Source organism: Coffea arabica, chromosome 6e, assembly GCF_036785885.1.
Source record: "Coffea arabica cultivar ET-39 chromosome 6e, Coffea Arabica ET-39 HiFi, whole genome shotgun sequence".
Taxonomy (NCBI): domain Eukaryota; kingdom Viridiplantae; phylum Streptophyta; class Magnoliopsida; order Gentianales; family Rubiaceae; genus Coffea; species Coffea arabica.
Window position 1 is genome coordinate 33,221,372 of NC_092321.1, and position 21,181 is coordinate 33,242,552.

Sequence of the window (21,181 nt, forward strand, 5' to 3'; positions counted from 1 at the left end):
CAGCAAACGATAATGCCAAAAAAAAGGAAGCTGAATCAATTAGTCTCACACAAATGACTCAACTAAACCATGCAAAAACTTCCAAAAGGAAGGAAAAGAAAATTACTCCTATCATATTCATTAATTGGTAGGAAAATCAAAACACAAATCAGAAATATTCACTAGTTGATAAAATCATCCCTCGAAAATAATGAAAAGATGCTACTTTTTAATGATAACTATAACTTGCATCATAGAAATCAGTCAAGACATAGGCAAAGTAGATCTTCCAACAAACACCTTCCTAACTCCCAAGAATGCATGAATTTTAGATCAAAATCATGTCTTTGTAGTTCCTTTCCTGTAAATAACATAAAATTTTTTTACATCCATCGACATGTTAAATTTGAAATGAAACTCAAGAAAGTTGCAAGTGGTTCTTGAGACCCATTTCTTAAATATCAAATCTTGAGCTGCATTCATCTATAGTAACATAAAGCAATGAACCAAGAGTGGCAAGAGTCCAAAGGTCAATCTATTTCTGGGAATTGAGGAGATCCCTTTTCAGGAAATAGGCAAAAATTACCAATTGAAACCAAATAAATAAGAAACAGGTCCATACATAGAAAACTTAGGTAATGTGAAGGAGAAAACACACTCCAAATGGATAAACAGTTCACTCTTCAAATTTCCATGTCAATTTACCAAATTTTAACCCAAAAAAATACATCTTTCGTTGCAGAAAAAATAACCTTTGCAGCTTTTGCTCTAAATTCCTAACTTGGAGATAAAAAAAGAGGAGTCGTTTGTGTTAAAGCAAGTAAACAGCAATGTCATTGCCACCATACTATTTCATTCCTCCCAGAGACAGTAATTATGGACTGAAGTGTTTTTGGTTTCCCTTGTATATGTGTATCACGAATCAAATTTATTGGTTCTATTTGATCCAATTACTCTTAAATCTTAATTGCCTCAAATGAATTTGACATTATTGTCACCTTGGTCTCGAACATATTTTTCATCAATATAAATATAAATATATATATGTATGTATGTATTGACGAAATCAAGAAATTTGAATCTTCATCTCTTAATTAAAGCTCCAAAAAGACACTACAAGAAATTTGACCTTTAGTGACAATCTATTCTTGTCACAAAAAAGTAAAAAGTCATCACTAATGGATTTTACTGACAACTTTTCGGTCGTCACAAGGTCATCACTGAATGCCCGTCGGTAAAAGTATACACTGATGACTTAAAAGTCGTCAGTGAATAAAGAGCTTTTGTGACAACTTTTCTCATCAATAAATGCTTTAAGTTTAGTGACAACATGACTTCTTATCAATGATGCATGAAACAATATCGTCACTAAAACTCAACAATGGCCATCAGTATATGGTCCAATTACTAGCAATTTTGTTGTCACTAAACACCTTTCAACAGTGACAACATATTGTTGTCAATATAGAATTTAATTCAAATACAACAATTGTTGTCAATAAAGACATTTGATTTACTGACAATAGGCACTTGTCATTGGAGAAATGTGATTCAGTTACAATATCTTGTCACTGTGTAGTTTGATGTATTTCTTGCTAGAGTAATATAAAAAAATGGAAGCCACCAACAATGCTTAATGAATAACAAACACATTCACCCATTACAATAGAAAATGCCAAAATATTATAATAATCCTTCCAATATCATAATCATGTGCAACATCACATTATAAAGAGTTTGACAAGTAGTATTAGAATGAGTTGTATCATATAAGGCAAGGGAGCAGTACAAAACGAATCCAAGTCCCACAACATTTTTGTGTTATACGAAACATTTCCTAAGCATAAGATAGCACTATAACCAGTTTTTGAGCTAATAAGTAGCCTCGGCTACTCATCTTCCAAAACTCTAAAATGTGCAATATATCTGCAATAGAAAAATACAATTATTAGTAGATGACAAAACAAACTTGAGACAAGGAAAATCAAATGAGGATTCACAAAAAATAAAGTCTCATTTATTTAAACTCTCATCCAAATAGTGACTACATAAAGAGCAGAATAAGAGACAAAATAAAAGCAAAGATAGCTCTTAATATGCACATAGGAACCAATTATAGAGAGTAAAAACCAGGTATTGTCACAGACAAAGAAAACTCTTAATATCAAAGACGTATAACAGCCTTCAAATTTCCTAAATAAAAAAACAAAAGTAACAAGCGTTTACTAAATTCTTTGGCAAATTACATGTTAATATTGTCACAGACCAAGGATTAAGGTTCAATAACTTATGCTATTTTTGAATCGCAACAGCCACTGTATCTATAATAAATATGCCTTAGTCACAATTTAAGGTCTCATATATGCTGGAAAATTACAAGAGCGTCTCATTTACAAACATAACACAATTTAGACAAGTATATATAGTTGAAAATAGGTTTATGCTGGAAAATCACTTGTTGTCCATAAAAGGGCAGCAAGTAACATAATGAAGACACGGCAGTTAATTTAATCTTCCCAAACAACAACAATGAAAAGTAAACAAAATGGAACACAGCCATATTTGAGATTGTCATGAACTGGAGCAAGAACACAAAAAAGTACAAAAAAAATCATAGTAGTTAGTCTTAGCTATTAAATCACATTAACCACTGTGCACCTACATATGCTTTATATACATAGTGCATTTAGTAGCTGTATAGCAACATTTCAATTTTTAGGATGATTTAGAAAGTATAAATTTATAGTGAATTGGATTGGCTATAAATAACAGAAAAAAAGAAGCAAAGAGGAGATAGAGAGTATAAGGGTACCACAAGCGAAAATGGTAGCTTGATTGGTAGATTGTAATATCCTAGACCCAAATCCGAATCCGAAGCCTCTGTCAACAGGTTCAATTGCTGCAAATAATAACAAAAATCAGTCGACTGCAGGAGACATTAAGAAGCTAACTTGAAGCTAATACTAGCACTAGAAAACTATAGAAGGAATTCTTGGTCCTAAAACTAATTGAGAGCCCTCTTGGCCAATAAGTCAGCAAACAATAATGCAAAAAAAAGGAAGCTGAATCAATTACTCTCACACAAACAACTCAACTAAACCATGCAAAAACTTCCAAAAGGAAGGAAAAGAAAATTACTCCTATCATATTCATTAATTGGCAGGAAAATCAAACACAAATCAGAGACCACTTGTAGCTTGTTTATATGCAAATGTCTCCTAGAACAAAGTGAAAATTGTCACTTTTACAAAAACTTTGTTGACAAGACCCAACCATTTGAAACAAGTCTAACATAGATAGAAAGGAGTATATACTTACCCAAACATCACAATAATTGGGAATTCCATAGCAGGGACCAATAGCATCAGCATAATGAGCTGCAAGACAATAACAAACCAATGATGTCCCTACGAAATGATAATGTGCATTATAAGCTCGAAGACAATGAATAAAATGGTAGCTATAGTTCTTATAAGAAAATGTTTGCATATAAAACATATGTTTTCTTCTTTTAATTTTGATACTAATCTATACTTGTACCTAATTACGTTACAACTACATATTCCAAGAGCACTACATAATCATCAAAACTTACATATTCATTCTATTTATTTATTTATATTTTTTTTAAGTCCAAATATAAGCAATTGGAACACCTATTCATATCACAGTAATAATGATACACAACTTTCAGGCTGAGTTCCAAGTTCAAAATAAGCTACTCATTACTCGCGTATAATCTACACCTATACCTACATAATTCCACATACAAACTCACATTCAAGAATTAAAGCAAATTATCTCATCCACTTTTGATATCACTTAGAAACCAAAAGGATCTCAGGCTTTTTAGCCTTATTGGGTGTATTAGCATTGGAGGTAGCACTGGCAGCTGCAGCTGCAGCAACAGCCTCGCGTGCCCTGTTATCTAGCTAAATCAGACTGCTAGTCGTCAAAATGGCCTGCGGGTTCAGGTCATGGGAGGCCCAGCATACAAGCTCCTTATTGCCACTGAAGTTGCTGCTTTCACATCCTCTGTAATCAAATGCCCTAGCAAGCAGTGCCCCAAAATCCTCAATGCCGGCTGTAATAACTCCCATGGCAGCGGAATTTTCACCCCCTGTGACCTCAACTCGTCATCCCTCCCCTCACTTCGCAAATGCCGAATTTCTTCCACAACATCCTCAATCTCATTGTGACCCCTCGAGTCACCCGAAAGCCCATGGCTACTTTCAGTAAAATTATCAAGTTTTTGGGTAGTAAAATCATCGAAATCAGATTTACAAGGGCAATCCTGACTTGCCCAATCTGCCGAAAATTTGCAAAAATCAAGCTTTGACCAACTGGGCATTTGCGAGATCTGCTTATAATAACAATCAAGGGCAATGCCTACAATGGAAGCTCGTTTAGTAGACTTCACCGCCATCTGGGGTTCGAGAGGAGGCGATAGAACGCCGACTAGAGGCTGAGACGAGGGGTTATTGTTAATGGGGTTCGATTTATTCGAAGGGGGATTTCGAGAGGAGTGATAAAGAGAAGGTTGAGAGAGATCAGGGATTGAAATGAGCACGGGTATACCCGAATGAGCCTTGACTTCAGATGAGTAGAGGACAAGAAGGACAGCTTCGAAGCCGGCGAGATTAGGGGTGGGGGAGATAGCGGATGTGGTGGAGGAGGAGTGGATGCGGGATAGATAGAAGGAGGAGAGGAGAGGGATATAGTAGAGGACAACGAGGCGGAGTTCGGAGTCAGCGGAGAGAAAGGTGTCGTATAGCCACAGGCAAAGAGAGTCGTCGTCGGAGCCGGATGAAGGGGAGGAGAGGGAAGATGAGATGGAAGAATAGGCGGCGGAAGAGAGGAGGAGGGAGCGGGCAGGGCGGTCGGAGTCGGCAAGGAACGAGAGAACTGAGGAGGTTTCGGGGAGAAGAGTGGAGAGGAGATGGATTCGAGTGCGGGCTTTTGATATGGACTCCCACCAGGAGTGCATCGAGTCGGAGTTATTTGCTCCGGCAGCGATGCGGTGGGGAGCAGGACCACCGTTTTGGTGGTTGAAGGAAGTGGAGTTAGATGGGTTAATCTCGGTGGAAGAGGTGGATGAAGAAGGTGGATGAAGAAGGGGATCCACTCCTACCACTATAGCTAATTAAAACCTTCACCTTCGTCCCCAAACTCAATCTCTCAAACCCGTTTCCACCACCAACTCCGCTGAAAACCTTTATCTTGCACAATAAAAAAATGAAGTAATGGTATTCACAACTAAAATAATTCTAGTGGAGATGATTTCGCCCATAACTCAAACAATATCCAAAAAACTTGGGCACAAATTTTCATATCAAATTAACTGATAATCATTCTAAGTTAAGTAGTCACAAGTTTATTTACACTAATGAATTATTTATTTATTCAATTATTTTTATTCTAATGAAGTTATTACATATACAAGAAAATTAAATTAACAAGTAGTCTCATAAGTATACAACAGTTAAAAATCATTAGAGAACACATAATGATTACAAAAACACAATGCTTTTTTTTATTTTTAATTTGGTTTGAAGCATAGATTTTATTGCTATAGTATTATTCTTTATTTTTTAGTACAAAAACACAAATTTTCATCAATATAGGTGGCAAAATTTGTTAATTACATATAAGTGAAAATATACTTTTATAATTTGCAAATATTTTAGCCCTGCAATTTTTTATAATTGTAGCACTAAAGTACATCATTAATTGAAAATAACGAAAGTCAAATTCTATGGTTATAACAGACTTTCATTAAAAATAATCAAATGCTATTAATAAGACATTATTGTTAAGTCAAAATCAAAGAAAATTTAGTGATGACATAATGTTATCACTAATTTATTCAAGATTATAATGACAAGAAAAGTTCTCATTAACAAAATTGCTAGTTTTTAATATTGTCAATTGCTAGTTTTTAATACTTTTGTGAAAATATTGATAATGGTTGAGAAAATTTTGTTACATTACCGCAAGTGATAAATGTACTGTTGTTCTTTTTGAAACATTTATTTTAATGTTTAATTTTGTTTAAAACTATTGTACTAGTATAGATTTGCAAGACAAAACTTAAGTTCTCAATAGTTAAAAAATTCATTACAGAGAAAACACAAAGTAGTAGTTGCAAAATGTGTATAAATTACAAATATTTTAATGTGTATAAATTACAGTTTATTTTAATGTTTAATTTTGTTTGAAACTATTTTACTAGTATACATTTGCAAGACATAGATTTATGGGTAATTTCTTTTTTTTTTCCTTTCACATATTTAATTTATGTTAAATACAAAACCTACCAGTTTCCCTTCCATAAAAATATTAGTGCAACACTTTTTGAATTTTACTTACAAACATTTATGTATTTAACATAAATTAAATGATTCGGAGTGAAATACCCATAAAGAGCAGAATATTTGTTCATGTAATGGAGGAAACCCACAAAGAGTTGGTATTTTATGGGCCATTTCTTTTTTTAAAAAAATTTAATTTATGTTGAAAAGATAACCTGCCAGTTTTCGTTTTGTAAGAAATCAGTGTAACACTTTTTGAATTTTACTTACAAACATTTATAAATTTATCATAAATTATATGTTTGAGAGTAAAATGCCCATAAAAAGTTGGTACTTTGAATAGATAATGCTCATTTGCCCATAAACTACACTCCCTGAAGGCTATTTTGTTAATTACTTTGTAGCACTTTGTTATTCCTTTGCTAATACTACTTGGCATGTAGTACAAAGGATAAATCTGGCATAAATTTCTTATTCCATTGATAAAATGACCTGTCTGCCTTATAACTATTGTAATGAAAGATATATCTTTAGAGTTTATAACAAATTATTACTTAAGTTTGAGAAAATTATAAAATATTTATGCATAGTTTATCAAGATACCATTCGCAATTTCCTAATAAAAAAATAGGGGCTAAATTGTAAAAGTTAGGGTGCCATAATAGAAATAATAAAATTGGTGTATTACATATGGGGGTTAAATTGCAAAAGTTAGAGTGTCATAGTAGAATTAACGAAATTGGTGAATTACATATGGGGCTAAATTACAAAAGTTAGGGAGTAATAATAGAATTAAAGAAATCGGTGTACTACATATGGGGCTAAATTGTAAAAGTTAAGGTATCATAATGGAATTAATGGAATTTTTTACAACATTTGGGGCTAAATCGCAAAAGTTAGGGTGGCACAGTAGAATTAATGAAAGTGACTTAGAAATAAGTACTTTAAACAGTGACGATCAATTCTTGTCACTAAATCCGAATCGGTAGAATGACAGTGACGATATTAGAAGTTGTCACTATATAGAGCATTTTAGTGACAACTTTTTCAAGGTCGTCACTGAAGACTTAGTTGCTTTGAGCAATTATGACAACTTTCCTTGTCGTCACTAAACAACCTCGTTTTGTGACGATTTTTGTCGTCACTAAAAAATGTTGTCACTAATGACCATATTTCTTGCAGTGTAGTTTGTGACGAAAATAACGGGTCGTCACTAAACATTTAGTTGCTTTGATGCAATTGTGACAACTTTAGGTGTCGCGACTAAAGAAGCTCCTTTTGTGACGACCTATTGTCATCACTACAAAATGTTGTCACTAATAACTTTTTTTTTTAGTGATCAGTGACGACAACAAAAAGTCGTCCGTAAATAGGCCAAGCAATAGTGATGATGTTCTTAATGTCGTCACTATTGTGTGTTCTAAACACTCCCGCGCTCTTGCTAAATCTTGGCGGGAATTTAAAAAGTCGTCACAAATGAGTTGGCTCCCATTAGAGGTTTGTGACGAGTTAGAAAGTCGTCAATAAAGGATCCACTTTTGTGACAACTTTTTTTCGTCACAGAGAAAAGTTGTCACTGATGACCAATTTTCTTGTAGTGAGACAAAGAAGAAATTTCTTCCAATCCAATTAATCCAAATTATTCTTGGTAACTACTAAACATGGTGGAGGACTGGTGACGTTGCATAACATGCAAGGACAAGTGAAAAAAAAGAAAAGGTTCCAAGATGACATTGATGGAGCAGTAAGTACATTCTTAAACAAATTGCAAACGAGAACAATCTGACCAGAAATGCAAAAATTTAAAACAATAGTTTATTTTGGTCTTGAATTTTCTTCTTACTTGGTTTCCAGCCTTTTCCCTAAGAGAAGTGTCGGTGCAATAGAGTAGGCCATTAGGCGATAAGACGAGCAGTAAGTAATCTTTTCTAATTACTGGGTAGAAGGGAATTGACATTGTTCATGTGGAGTTGCCTGTATCAGAAACTCAGTTTTCCACCTCAAAAGTTCTTCAATGCCGAATGAAGTTCTTGAGAGTGGGTACAATTCTTTCCTCCCAACAACAACAACTGAAAGCTCAAATTTCACCAAACCTTGTAACTATATCTCTGGCTACTCATCCACTTAATTTAACCCCCAATCATTATTTCCCCTTTCCCTCTTCACCCAACACCACTTCACCAATTATTTTCCTCACATGCAACCACTCACCGCCAAAAAGTTCACAAAATTATCTCCTAGTTATCTATGCCCCTCGAAAATATAGCATTACATTTGCCCTCCTAGACCTATCACAAACCCGTACATACCCACACTCCAATCCCACTAAAACCCTTCTATTGTTCAAGACAAAGTTGGCAAAATTAATTAGGGCATAAACCCACAATTAAACAAATTCCACAAGGAAAAGATGACTCCATCCATAAATCAAATGAAACCCAAAAAAACTGGACAAAAATTCTTGGCAAAAAAAATTAGGGCAAAAAATTTAGGGGAAAATTAGGGAAGAAAAAGATAAAGGACATACCTTTTGCAAAGAGTTGGTGGCAGTCGTGGTCTTCCGTTCAGTGTTGCGGAGCCATTATCAATCAATCGAGATGAGGAGGAGAAGCTCTATTTGGTTCGGCTGAGAGGAGGAGGAGAAGTTCTATTTGGTGAATTGGTTCTAAGTGTTGAAAGTGAGTGAAAGAGTTGGTAGCCGATGGTCTTGTCCATTTTTGTTTGCAAGTGTTTTACAATACCCATGCCTTTCTTTGTTTATTCATTTTCAATGAATTTCAATTCCTTAGTTTTTCCCCCCTACTTGTTTGGTAGCAAAATTTCAAATAAAGTTTTTTACTTTTACTCTTTAGTTGAAATAGTATAATTTTAGTAATATATTATCAATTGGTACTTTTTAATATTTTTGTGAAAATAGTCATAATGGTTGGCAAAATTTTGTTACATTGCTCCAACTGAAAATATACTTTTGTTATGCTTTAAATAGTTTATTTTAGTGGTTAATTTTGCTCTAAATTATTGTACTAGCATTGATTTGCAAGAAAAAACTTGAGTTCCCAATAGTTAATAATTCATTAAAAAGAAAATACACAATAATAGCTATAAAACGTGTACAAATATTTTAGATAAAATAATGACAAGAGCAAGTTGTCACTAACTACATCAATTATTATCAGTGACAACAATGGACAAACTATCAAATAAAAGAGAATTATTACTGATGACATTTAGAGAGTCGCCATAGATGTAGTTTCCCGCACTTTGGCGGGAGTCCATTTGTGACGACATTTAAGGGTCATCACTGTTGCCTTTGCCCCTTTCAATTAATTGTGACAACCTTTCTTATTGTTGCTAATGGGCCGCATTTTGTGACAACCTTTTTTCATCACTAAGAAATGTTGTCACTAATGACCAAATTTCTTGTAGTGTTACTTGAATATGGAAGTTTTATGGAAGATTTCATGGGTTGTGAAGTTGGTGAAACTTTTCTAGCTTTGATTCATATTTTCCAGCCATGAGATGATTATATCTAGCTTTGTTATGAAACTTTAGCCTTGCCATGAGGATTTTCCAGCTTGTACATGTATTTTTGGCTTCACTTGAAGGATTTCTAGCTCTTGGTGTTAAATTCCAGTTTAGGGTTTAAATTTTCTGCTTAGATCCATGTTGAATATATGCTAGATATATGCCTAATATAGCTAGTTTTGTGGCTGAAATAAGGACCCTTTGTAGCTTATGAATTGTGGACTTATTTGGGGCTGTTTTGCTATGAGATTTTAGCTTTGAAATTTGAGGAAAGTGTAAGGAAAAGCAGGGGAAATGCTGTCCATTTATTTTCTTGTAGTATCAGTGAGTGAAAGTGAAATTGAAAATGTGATTTTGGATGCTTTGGACTTAGTTTGCTTAGGGATACTTGAGTCCACTCTAGTGGTGGTATATAAGCTAAAATTTTGCTAAAATTCATACATTTTGCATGGTAACCGTGATGACCATTTTAAACATGATGTTTAGTTACATATGTCAAGTTTTAAACTTAAACTATTCTACTCATTTTCTTTCCAAAAACACGAGGAGCGTGCATATATCTTGCATAGGGTTACTAAGCCATGAGGTTTATTTATCTAAGTTCTATTTACATGATTTTTCTTTGATATTAACAAGTGAGGGTTGAGGTGTGAATTTAGCGCATTTTTGTTTTCCTCTTATATATGATTTTACTCAAAACACTTGTTACAATCTATTTCTTTGCATGTACGTTGGTTTTGGGCCAAGGCAAGAGGTTTAAATAAAAGGAAATGAGTTTCTTCCAAATCATTTTCTAGTCGGACAATTTCCAACTTTGCACTTTGAAAGTCTTGTTCTAATTTCCTCAAACATTTGAATATAATTGGTGCTCTTGAGCTCCAAATGACTCTTGCAACATTGATTTAGTAAGCATATGAGATTTTCTCCTCGATTGCAACAAGAAAATGTTATATTTTTGATAAGTTATACGGGCATAAAACTTGTAAATTGATGCATTTTCTAAATGAAGTTTTGAAACCTCAATTTCTTCATGTATTTTGGCTTTGTATTGCTAGTCTTTTAATATGGTACATGACCACAGGACTCGAGAGAGTTCAAGAGGATGAACCAGGGTTAAAGTGAAAGATTGCTATTGATTGGCCAGTGTTCCTTGCATGTTGTGCTTCCAATGACTATATGGAATGTTGTGAATGTTTGCTTGAATGTTAAACGCTTTTCAATAATTGTTAAATGGATTTTCAATGGACGAGTGTGTACTTTATCGCACTCGACCTAAGTGAATGTGAATTTTCAATGATCAAGTGATTGAATGTTACTTGTGCATGAATGTAAGCCTTTGGCTGAATTGGGCCCTTGCCCTTCGTTCCTAGTCGACTCGAGCCAGAAGCGGATTTGGTCGGGCGATTGGTGATCCTGGGACAGTGTTTGGTATACTCGAGTATGACCATGAAGTCTGGTGGAGAACTGGCCAGTGAATACAATGGAATGATTGAAATGAATGAATGAATGAAATGAACACTGAAGGAGTTTTCACTGTTAAATGTTTCCAAATGTCGGAGGAATAAGGGAAATGATCGGTGATTAAATGACTGAATGAATGGCTCCAAGTGAGTACGTATCCTTCCAATGATTGAATGTTTGTTCTTGAATGACTGTTTATTATTGTGCAAAGTGTACAAATTGCTTCAATGATTTACTTCTATGTTTTATCTACCTAGTTGCTTACTTAGGGAACCTCACTGGGCTTTTAGCTCATTCCTTTTGTTTTGTTTTCTTACAGGAGTGGAGGTCCGGAGCAATTAAGTGCGAACTAGTGTGTATAACCCTCTTGTAGTTATACTTTTGGTAGATAGAATGTATTTTAACATTCGATGTTGTATCTTACATTTGGCTTTTGGGTTGTAAATAAGTTTGAATTGTAGAACTTAAATGTTATTTTTGGAGGATTGAATGGTTAATCTTGAGAGTTGATTGAAGTGAATGAGTGAGTCCTGGCGAAAGTTGGACAGGCGGTCCACCAAACCCTTGGGTACACTCTAAGGGGAGGTGGGGTCATCACAAACACAAACTTACCTTCCGAGCACCCCTCCTCCCCTCCCGCTCCATTGACTACGCTCACATTCGTATTCAATTTACATCCCCACAACAACAGCCTTTTTCATGAAACTACCATCATCCTTACCTTTCGATTTATAGCCTGACTAAACCGTGCCCAAAAATAGTCCATGTCACCCTCAAAATGCCCCCTTGAAAATTTCTTGACCTATTCTAACCTCGTCAAATACCCCTCCATCTCCTGAATTACCATCAATGCCGAGAATGAGGCGTCTTCAAACCGTGCCTTATTTCTTCCTTGCCACAAAAACTAGCAGACCACCACAGGTATGACACACCAAATATGATTAATCGAGCCACCATCCATGGAGGAGAACCATGATAGAAACACATTGGCTAACCCCTTAGTTGGTAGAGAAAGAAGACCAAACATACATGTGAAGTACGTCCAAACCTTCTTTGCTATCACACCGTGAATGAAAAGATGTTCTACTGATTCCACCTTCTCCAAAAAGCAATGACACCTGGATGCCAATACTACCCCTCTCCTATGAATAACTACATCTATTGGTATATAATTGTGTAGAAGCCGCCATGCCAAAAACGATAACTTCAAGGGGAGAGCAGCAGTCCATACTATCCTGTAAAGCAACGAATCAGCACGTCTCCTCCTGAACACCTCCCATGCAGATGACAAGGAAAATCTACCCAAAGACTATTTCGACCAAATGATCTCATCTGTCCCATTTGGGTCAAAAAAAACTTGAACCACCTTTACAACGATATTCTTAGGCAACCATTGCCTTAATATCTCCACATTCCATCCCGTCTACTCATAAAATTCAACCACCAGAAAATAAGGTTTTGCCATGCCCATTGCCACCACTTTATATAACGGTTCCTCCCCGACCCACGTGTCCATCCAAATTTCTACAAAACCACTCGCCAAGCTCCAGCGAATGTTTGCCTCAGCTTCCTCATGAATGCTAAGTAATCTTTTCCATGTCCCTGATGGCCTAAATGTATATACTACCATAGGGTGTTGCCCTCCAATATACTTGGAGAACATATAGTCAAACCATGTCAAATTCCATTGATGCAACCTCTACCATAACTTACATGAGAAAGCCTTAATCATATCCTCCAAAGACCTAACACCCAAACCCCCCGATGTAGGGAAACAAACCCTCTCCCATGTAGCCTAATGAATCCTACTATCGTCGTTTGTCTTATCCCATAAGAAAGCATTGAACATCCTCCCCAATGCCATAATAACTGCCTTCGACAGCTTAAGCACTTGGAACAGGTATAAAGGCATTGAATTCAATACATACTTGATTAAAATCAGCTTCCTTCCCATTGATAGCAACTTTGTGCTCCAATGGAAATTTCTCGCTCTCAGTTTTGCCACAATTCCATCAAAAAGGCTGCTGGACACCCAACCTTTCACTATCAAAACACCAAGGTATACTAAGGGAAAAAATTGTCGACAAATCCTAGCACACATGTGATCCTTTCTGCCAATTCCTCAGGCACCATTGAGAAGCAAATAAAACCACTTTTCATGACATTAATTATTTGACCCGAAAAACTCTAATACTTTCCAAAGAACAACCTTAAGGCTTCTAAATTATCTTCTAATAGCACTCTATCTTCTCCCGATACAAAAAATCTATCTCTTCTTTGCAGGAACAAATGCTGCAATCCTCTACCCAAATACTCCACCACCAACACAAATAAAGCCAGGAACAGAGGATCCCCTATTGAACCCCCTGTGACGAACAGAAAAATCTAGTAGACTCCCAATTTATCAAAATAGAAAACCAATTGTTAAAAATCAAACAAAATATCAGATTCACCACCACCTCCTAGAATCCAAAAGCCCTCAACATGAACATTAAAAATGACATTAAAATTTGGTTCTCATGCTTTCATAGTCAAAAATCCAAATTACTGAAGTACAATTGCACTGCAATGCTTTTACAACCAGGTCTTAGTATTTTAGGCATATCTAAGCATCTAGACCTCTGAATGACTTGATTCTTACGGCATTGGAAAGCTATTTAAAGGGCTACAACTTTTGTTTTTTTTTTGAGAAAGAACTGATTCAGCCTATTTAATGGACTTTTGGGCCTCAAGTGACATCGATCCTCAGATCCATACTAATCCGCCAATGGATCCATGTCCGGCGCCGAACATTTCAACTGACTTCATGCCAAACATCTCTAGAATCTTTTGCATTTTGAACTTGGCCCAATGATCAGCTCCAGACATTGGACCTATCTTCATCGGCTCCAAGTTTAATTTCTTGCTTTTTGCTATGATTTATCTATCTTGATTTTAATTACGTGTTTATGCTTGGCCACCACAGACATGCTCTTAGGGTTTATATTCAATTGAGAAAAGAGATACCACCGTGCACTAGATAGATAAACATATTTAGCCTAGTCACGAGAGTAGGTTAGGAATTGTATGGCACACTTATATCATCGAAGTTCTTAATGGGTTTAATTGATTACTTGCGATCTCAAGAGAGACGTAGGATTTAATTAGGCATACTTTAGATGTATCGAGATTGTGATGCGTTCATCGTGATGCGTTCATCGTTTGGTAAGAAATTAACTAGATAATTGACTCAAATTCTAGATTAAAACCTGAAATCCTAGGCTTGCATCTATTATTTTTTCAACACTACTTTATTTGAATTGATTATTATTGTATTTCTTAGTTAAAAAATACAACTTCTTCAATTTAAATTTTGTTATTTTTTAAAATAATTAAAGTAGAAAATTAACTCATCCCTGTGGGTTTGACCCTAGAATATTCCAAGTAATTTATTACTATGATCGACCTTGTGCGCTTGTAGGAATTTGTCGATCAAATTTTTGGTGCCGTTGTCGGGGACGACGCTTAATTTTCCTTTTCTAGTTGTTGTTATTTTATGTTTTAATCTTATTTTACTTCTAATTCTTCACTTTTAGTTTTGATTTTTCTTGCTTAGGTGTTTGGTGTATGACCCGATCTTAAAAAGGTGATTTGGATTTTAACCCAAAAATTGAAAAAATTACAAAGTATTTGAGGAACCAAACTCGCTTGCAAAAATAAACTTTGCAACTATCTTCACCAGGATTCCATATTATCTTAGAGATAGTTGAGTCGGGCAATTCGGATGACGAAAAGATGGCTAAGGAGAATAGAAATAATGGCGATAATCAACAGCAGATAGTGCAACTACCCACAGGACTTCGTCATCAGGGCATCCAACGTCTTATGATTGTAGCTTCACCCACTGCATCAGGCTAAGTGATGGAGCAAGGAACTATGAACTCAAAATGGTACACTTTAGCATGTTGTCCACTTTCCATGGTTTAGCCAATGAAGACCCGCTCTCCTTCACAAGGGAATTTTATTTGGTGGTCTAAACTTTTCCTTTGAGTGGAGTCTCAGAAGATGACTTACGAATGAGGTGCTTCCTTTATTGTCTCAAGGATCGTGCAAAGTCTTGGTTACTTCATATACCTAAAGGATCTTTGAGAACATGGGAATATGTTTATAATATCTTTATGACCAAATACTACTCGCCTTAGAAGACCATCGATTTACGGAACAAGATTTGCACATTTTCTCAGATGGAAGGAGAGCCAATACATAAAGCATGGGGTGCTTTAAGCTATTACCTTCTCGATGTCCTCACCATCAATATTCATTGATGTTGCAAGTTCAATTTTTCTTTGATAGGTTGACCTTAATAACCCAGAATATGGTGGATATTGCAGTAGGAGAGTATATTAGTGACAAAACTCCGAAGGAATTAGTTAGTCTTTATGAATTATTGTTAGCTAGAAATTCTCAACAAAAACTAATTCAGGGTAAGAGAGTAGGAGTGCATGAAGTGAATGTGCCATAGGATTTAGGTTCACAGGTTGCTGAATTGAGTCATCAGATGCAACAGCTCTTAAATCGGGTAATTCAATCTCAAGAACCATGTGCTTATTATCACATGTATGGGCATTCTACTGCTAGTTGCTATAATAGAGACCCTTCCACCATGGTATAAGATGTTAATTTCACTGTAGTATATGATAGGCAAAAGTTGCAACCAAGGAATGACTGTTAGTCCCACAGACAACCAAGAGGGGGGGGTGAATTGGTTTGATTAAAATCTTAACCAAGTTTATGCACTTTTTCGTTAATGAAAATTTACCTTCCTTTTTAGTAATGATCAACCAAGTAGATTAGAAGACAATAGCAATATTGATCGGAGAAGCAAGTATAGATAAGCAATGAAGATTTTATTAAACAGAAATGTAAAATGGAGAAACAAACCAAGTGTCTACCAAGCTTTACCCAAACTTGAAGACCAAACACAAGGAAGAGCAACTTCTCTTTGATGAAAGTCGATCAACTAGATGTACAATGGAGGGAGCACTTCCTCCTTGCCCTAAGCCTCACTTAGTCAAGCCAAGAAGTTTTACAATCACTCAGAAAACCCTCAACAGAGCTACACTAAAGATCCTTTCACTCACAAAAGAAAAGCTCAACAGAAATTCACACCACTTTAAAACAAATCTGCTTTGGAGACTATTTTCTAGCTAAAATATCTCACTAGATCTTGTAAACAAAGTGTGCAAAAGTCTCTACTTCGTTCAGACCAGTTTGATTTTAAAGGGAACCAGAAATGGGCTTCATCAATGCTTCCAACGGATAGAAGGCAGCTGAAGAGTCAACTAGCCGTTGGGGCTGTCGGACGTCCGACGATCAAATCATCGTCCGAACCAATCGTCCGATGGCATCCAAGTTGACGTTCGGACGTCCGATGCGTCTTGATCGTCCGACACCGCAGCGTCCGATCGTAGGCAGAGAGTTGGCAAGTTAGCTTGGAATTTTTCGGACGTCCGATGCGGTTGATGAGCGTCCGATGGCAAGCGTCCGATCCTTCCGGACGTCCGATGCTTCCTCACGAGCGTCCGACAGAGCTTCCTTCTTGATGCTCTTTATCCTTTCGGACGTCCGACAGATTCCTTTCGGCCGTCCGACGTGAGTATCCTGTTTTTGCTTCTTCTTTTGGTTGAAATGCATTTCATGACCTATTCATACCTGATTCTTTGATATGTAAAGACACTTATAATCGAAGAAGGTTAGATACATTTCAAAATACTTTGTGATCATCAAAACCAAGAATAACATTCTCCCCCTTTTTGATGATGACAAAACAAAGGTTTGAAATGAAATTTTATGATTGCAATGAAAACTTCCTCTTTCAAAATAGACAAGAACTCCCCCTGTCTTAGTGAATCACAAAATTTGAAAATTTTGGAAAACTCCCCCTCACAAAGCTGCCCATCCGAGTTAATCAATTAAGCATATCAGCCAATCTAAATTTAAACAATCAATCCAACATATCCTAACATTACCAATCATCAATCATAACCATCTCCCCCTTTTTGTCATCACAAACGGGCAACCAATCACATCACCACATCCACAAATTCACAAATTTAGACAAATTCACACATCAAAACTTAGACCATCAGAATATCAGAATAGACAATCCACAAATTCATTACATTCACATAAGCAGAATAGACAATCATTCATCAAGATATTCAGACATCCATCAAAACAGTACTTAGACATCCAAAATGAAACTTAAAATATCCATTACATTACACATTCATTGTTGAATACTACAAAAACATAAAAGAGACAAACAACATGCAAATGTCCTAAATGATGAACTAAGTGGATCCAGGTGTCCTCCGAGAGAGCTGATATTGATCAAGATCCTCCTCTTCAGTTTCTTCATCATCTTCAGCAGCCTCTTCAACTGGTGCCTTGCCTTTATCTGATGTAGAGGTGCCATGAGGAGTCACAGGGGTTGAAGAACCAGGATCCGGAATTGATGAACTTGGATCAGTGGGGTGTGACTCTTTGTCATGGGAAACTTCCTCAACAACAGGGGGGGGAAACAGGAGGTTCTTTTTGTCTAGGAAGGCAGTTTGTTGCTCAGAGGACATAGTGAGCATTAGACCATGTTCTAGAAGAAGAACATGCTGTTTGAGTTCACGAAGGAGCTCAATTACTTCATCACTGGAAGAGGAAGATGCTTTAGTGGCAGACTTCCTAGGGTGAATGGGAGTGAGTGAAATGGGTGAAGGATCATGTGCAGTCTTAGACCTAAGTTCACTAGAAGATGCACCCTTATAAGCCCACAGATTATCTTTGAAAACAAGATTTTTTCTTTCAAAATACCCTTTTGTAAAGGCATAAGAAGATGCTTCTTTAGGACAAACACCTAGAATAGGGACTTTGTTAAACTCAAAAATCTTTTGAAGAAACTTTCCATAAGACAATTTTCTGCGAGAATCAGTGGCATAGCGAAGTAAGAACTTGCACATGACAAAACCAAAATCAATACGAATTTTTTCTTGAAAACAATAAAAGAGGTACAACTCCATTTTGTTTGCATCAGTTCTGTGCCCATCAGTGGGCACAAGCAGGTTTGAAATGATAGAAAAAGCAATTAAATTCACAGGAGCCAGATCATTCAATTTAGCATCAGCAGGTGAGGAAAAACTTCTTTTGAAATAGGTTAACATTTTTGTCCCATCAAAATGATTTGCAGCAGTAGGAAGCTCTTCATAAGAAAAGAAATTAGCAATCTTATCTTTGCATAAACGTTCAATGGTAGTATTTAAAATGGAGTTCACAATTTCAGAGTCAATGATTAAGTCTACCCCATTAACCCTGGAAAATATTTCAGTTGGGTCAGAACCTTTCCTTAGATTGGCAAAAAATTGATGCAACATATCAGGATAGTAGACATTTGGCATAGAAATAAGATGTGACCATTTCTGGAAAGCAAATAGACTCAGAATGGATTCTAAACCTATGGAGCGAAATTCAGAGGGGTTTACAGTTCTTTGAGGGATGACACCCTTCTGGGATATCCAGGAGTATTTGTCTTTCGCAGCATCATCAAAGAATGTAGGAGGAGGGGCTGATTTTGGAGGCGGTTGAGAAGATGTCCCCTGTCCAGATTCAGGCTGAGAGGAGGGTTGTGGTGTAGGCCGTGACATTTGACCCTTGATAGCTCCTCTTTTGAAGCGTTTGGATGTCCGTTTGACAGTGGGAAGACTCTCATCCTCATCCCTGAGTGGATGCTTGCGTCCGGCAGTAACTTTTCCTCCCCTTAGATTCACCATTGTGCGAAATGTGTGGAATGAGGAATGCAAATGATGCACACAGCAGTAGGGAAGTGAATCGTACAGAAATTTTGGGACACAAAGTCCTTGAACAAGATTTGACAGAGCAGTTATGAGAAAGTAGGGTTTTGAGGGAAATTTGGGAATTTTCGAAATGTTTTGTGATTCGATGAAATAATTAGGAGAAATGAATCGCAATCAATCAGGAAAAGTTTTGTTTGAATCAATTTGGGAATGAGAGCTTCAGAATGGTATGAATTTGAGAGTGAGAAATGAGAGGGTTTTCGTCCGAGAGGAAATAAAAAAAGATTGAAGCAAATGAGGAAGAAAGTTGATTTAAAACAAATGAGCCGTTGCACTGTCGGACGGCCGAACGAAGTTGTACGTCCGACAGTTGCGTCCGAACAGGCGCAATTCTGGAAAATGGCTGAAGAACATCATCGGACGTCCGTTCATCTTCTTTCGGACGTCCGAAGACTTTGAGAAATATTAGGATGATTTTTCGATTATTCCTAATTTTGATCTTAGATGAATGAACTGATCTAATGGCAGAGCTTTGGTAAATATATCAGCAAATTGATCTTTAGAACAAACATAATTTACACATATTTCACCTTTTTGAACAAGATCACGAATAAAGTGATGCTTTATATCTATGTGCTTTGTCCTAGAATGATGAATAGGATTTTTGGTCAAATTTATAGCACTAGTATTATCACAGAATACAGGCATGCAGTCATACAACAATCCAAAATCATTCAAAGTGTGCTTCATCCACAAAAGTTGAGCACAACATGCACTAGCGGCAATATATTCCGCTTCGGTTGTAGACAAAGATATTGCATTTTGCTTTTTGCTAAACCAAGAGACTAAACAATTTCCAAGAAAATGACAAGTTCCACTCGTACTCTTTCTATCCACATGACAACCTCCAAAATCAGCATCCGAATAACCATATAGAGCAAACTCATTAGATCTAGCATACCAAAGACCATAGTCTAATGTACCTTTCAAATACCTAAAAATTCTTTTTACAGCATTCAAATGTGATTCTTTTGGACAAGATTGAAATCTAGCACACAAGCAAACAGCAAACATAATATCAGGTCTACTTGCGGTTAAATAAAGTAGGCTTCCGATCATACCTCTATAATGCTTTTCATCCACATGATTACCTTCTTCATCTTTGTCAAGCTTTGTAGAAGTGCACATTGGAGTTCCAACTTGTTTTGAGTCCTCCATGCCAAACCTTTTCAGCAATTCCTTGGTATATTTTGCTTGATTTATAAAAATTCCCTCAAGAGCTTGATGTATTTGAAGTCCAAGGAAGAAATTTAATTCTCCCATCATACTCATTTCAAATTCATTTTGCATAGTGGTGGAAAACTCCTTACATAGATACTCATTAGTAGCACCGAAAATAATATCATCAACATATATTTGCACAATAAGAAGGTCTTTCAACACGTGCTTAGTAAAAAGTGTGGTGTCCACAACACCCCTTTTGAAACCTTTTTCAATCAAGAAACCACTTAATCTTTCATACCAAGCTCTTGGAGCCTGTTTTAAACCATATAAAGCTTTAGAAAGTTTAAACACATGACTTGGAAATTTTGTATTTTCAAAACCGGGGGGTTGATCCACATACACTTCTTGATCAATAAAACCATTTAAAAAGGCACTTTTAACATCCATTTGAAACAATTTGAAACCTTTGAAGCAAGCAAAAGCAAGAAGCATTCTAATAGATTCTAATCTTGCTACGGGAGCAAATGTTTCATCAAAATCAATTCCTTCTTCTTGTGCATATCCTTTAGCAACTAATCTGGCTTTATTTCTTACAACAACACCTTTATCATCCAACTTATTTCTAAAAATCCACTTTGTGCCAATGATAGGCTGATTTTGAGGTCTATCAACAAGTGTCCAAACTTCATTTCTTTCAAATTGATTAAGTTCCTCTTGCATTGCCAAAATCCAGTTTTCATCCTTTAAAGCATCATTGACATTTTTGGGTTCAAAAAGAGACACTAAAGAAAAATTGTCAATCAATTTTCTAGATGAGGAACGAGTGTTTACCTTCTCGGATGGATCACCAATTATAAG

General features: G+C 36.1%; 1 long non-coding RNA gene and 1 pseudogene across 1 annotated transcript; both read right to left on the reverse strand.

The window, feature by feature from the left end:
* Positions 1-1,639: 1,639 nt before the first annotated feature.
* On the reverse strand, positions 1,640-3,425 carry LOC140009212 (uncharacterized). The gene is made up of 3 exons (XR_011816568.1): positions 3,298-3,425; positions 2,792-2,878; positions 1,640-1,905 (listed from the first exon to the last, which is right to left on the reverse strand). It is a non-coding gene; the product is annotated as an uncharacterized lncRNA (long non-coding RNA).
* Positions 3,426-3,797: 372 nt separating this feature from the next.
* On the reverse strand, positions 3,798-5,065 carry LOC113695531 (uncharacterized; annotated as a pseudogene).
* Positions 5,066-21,181: the final 16,116 nt, after the last annotated feature.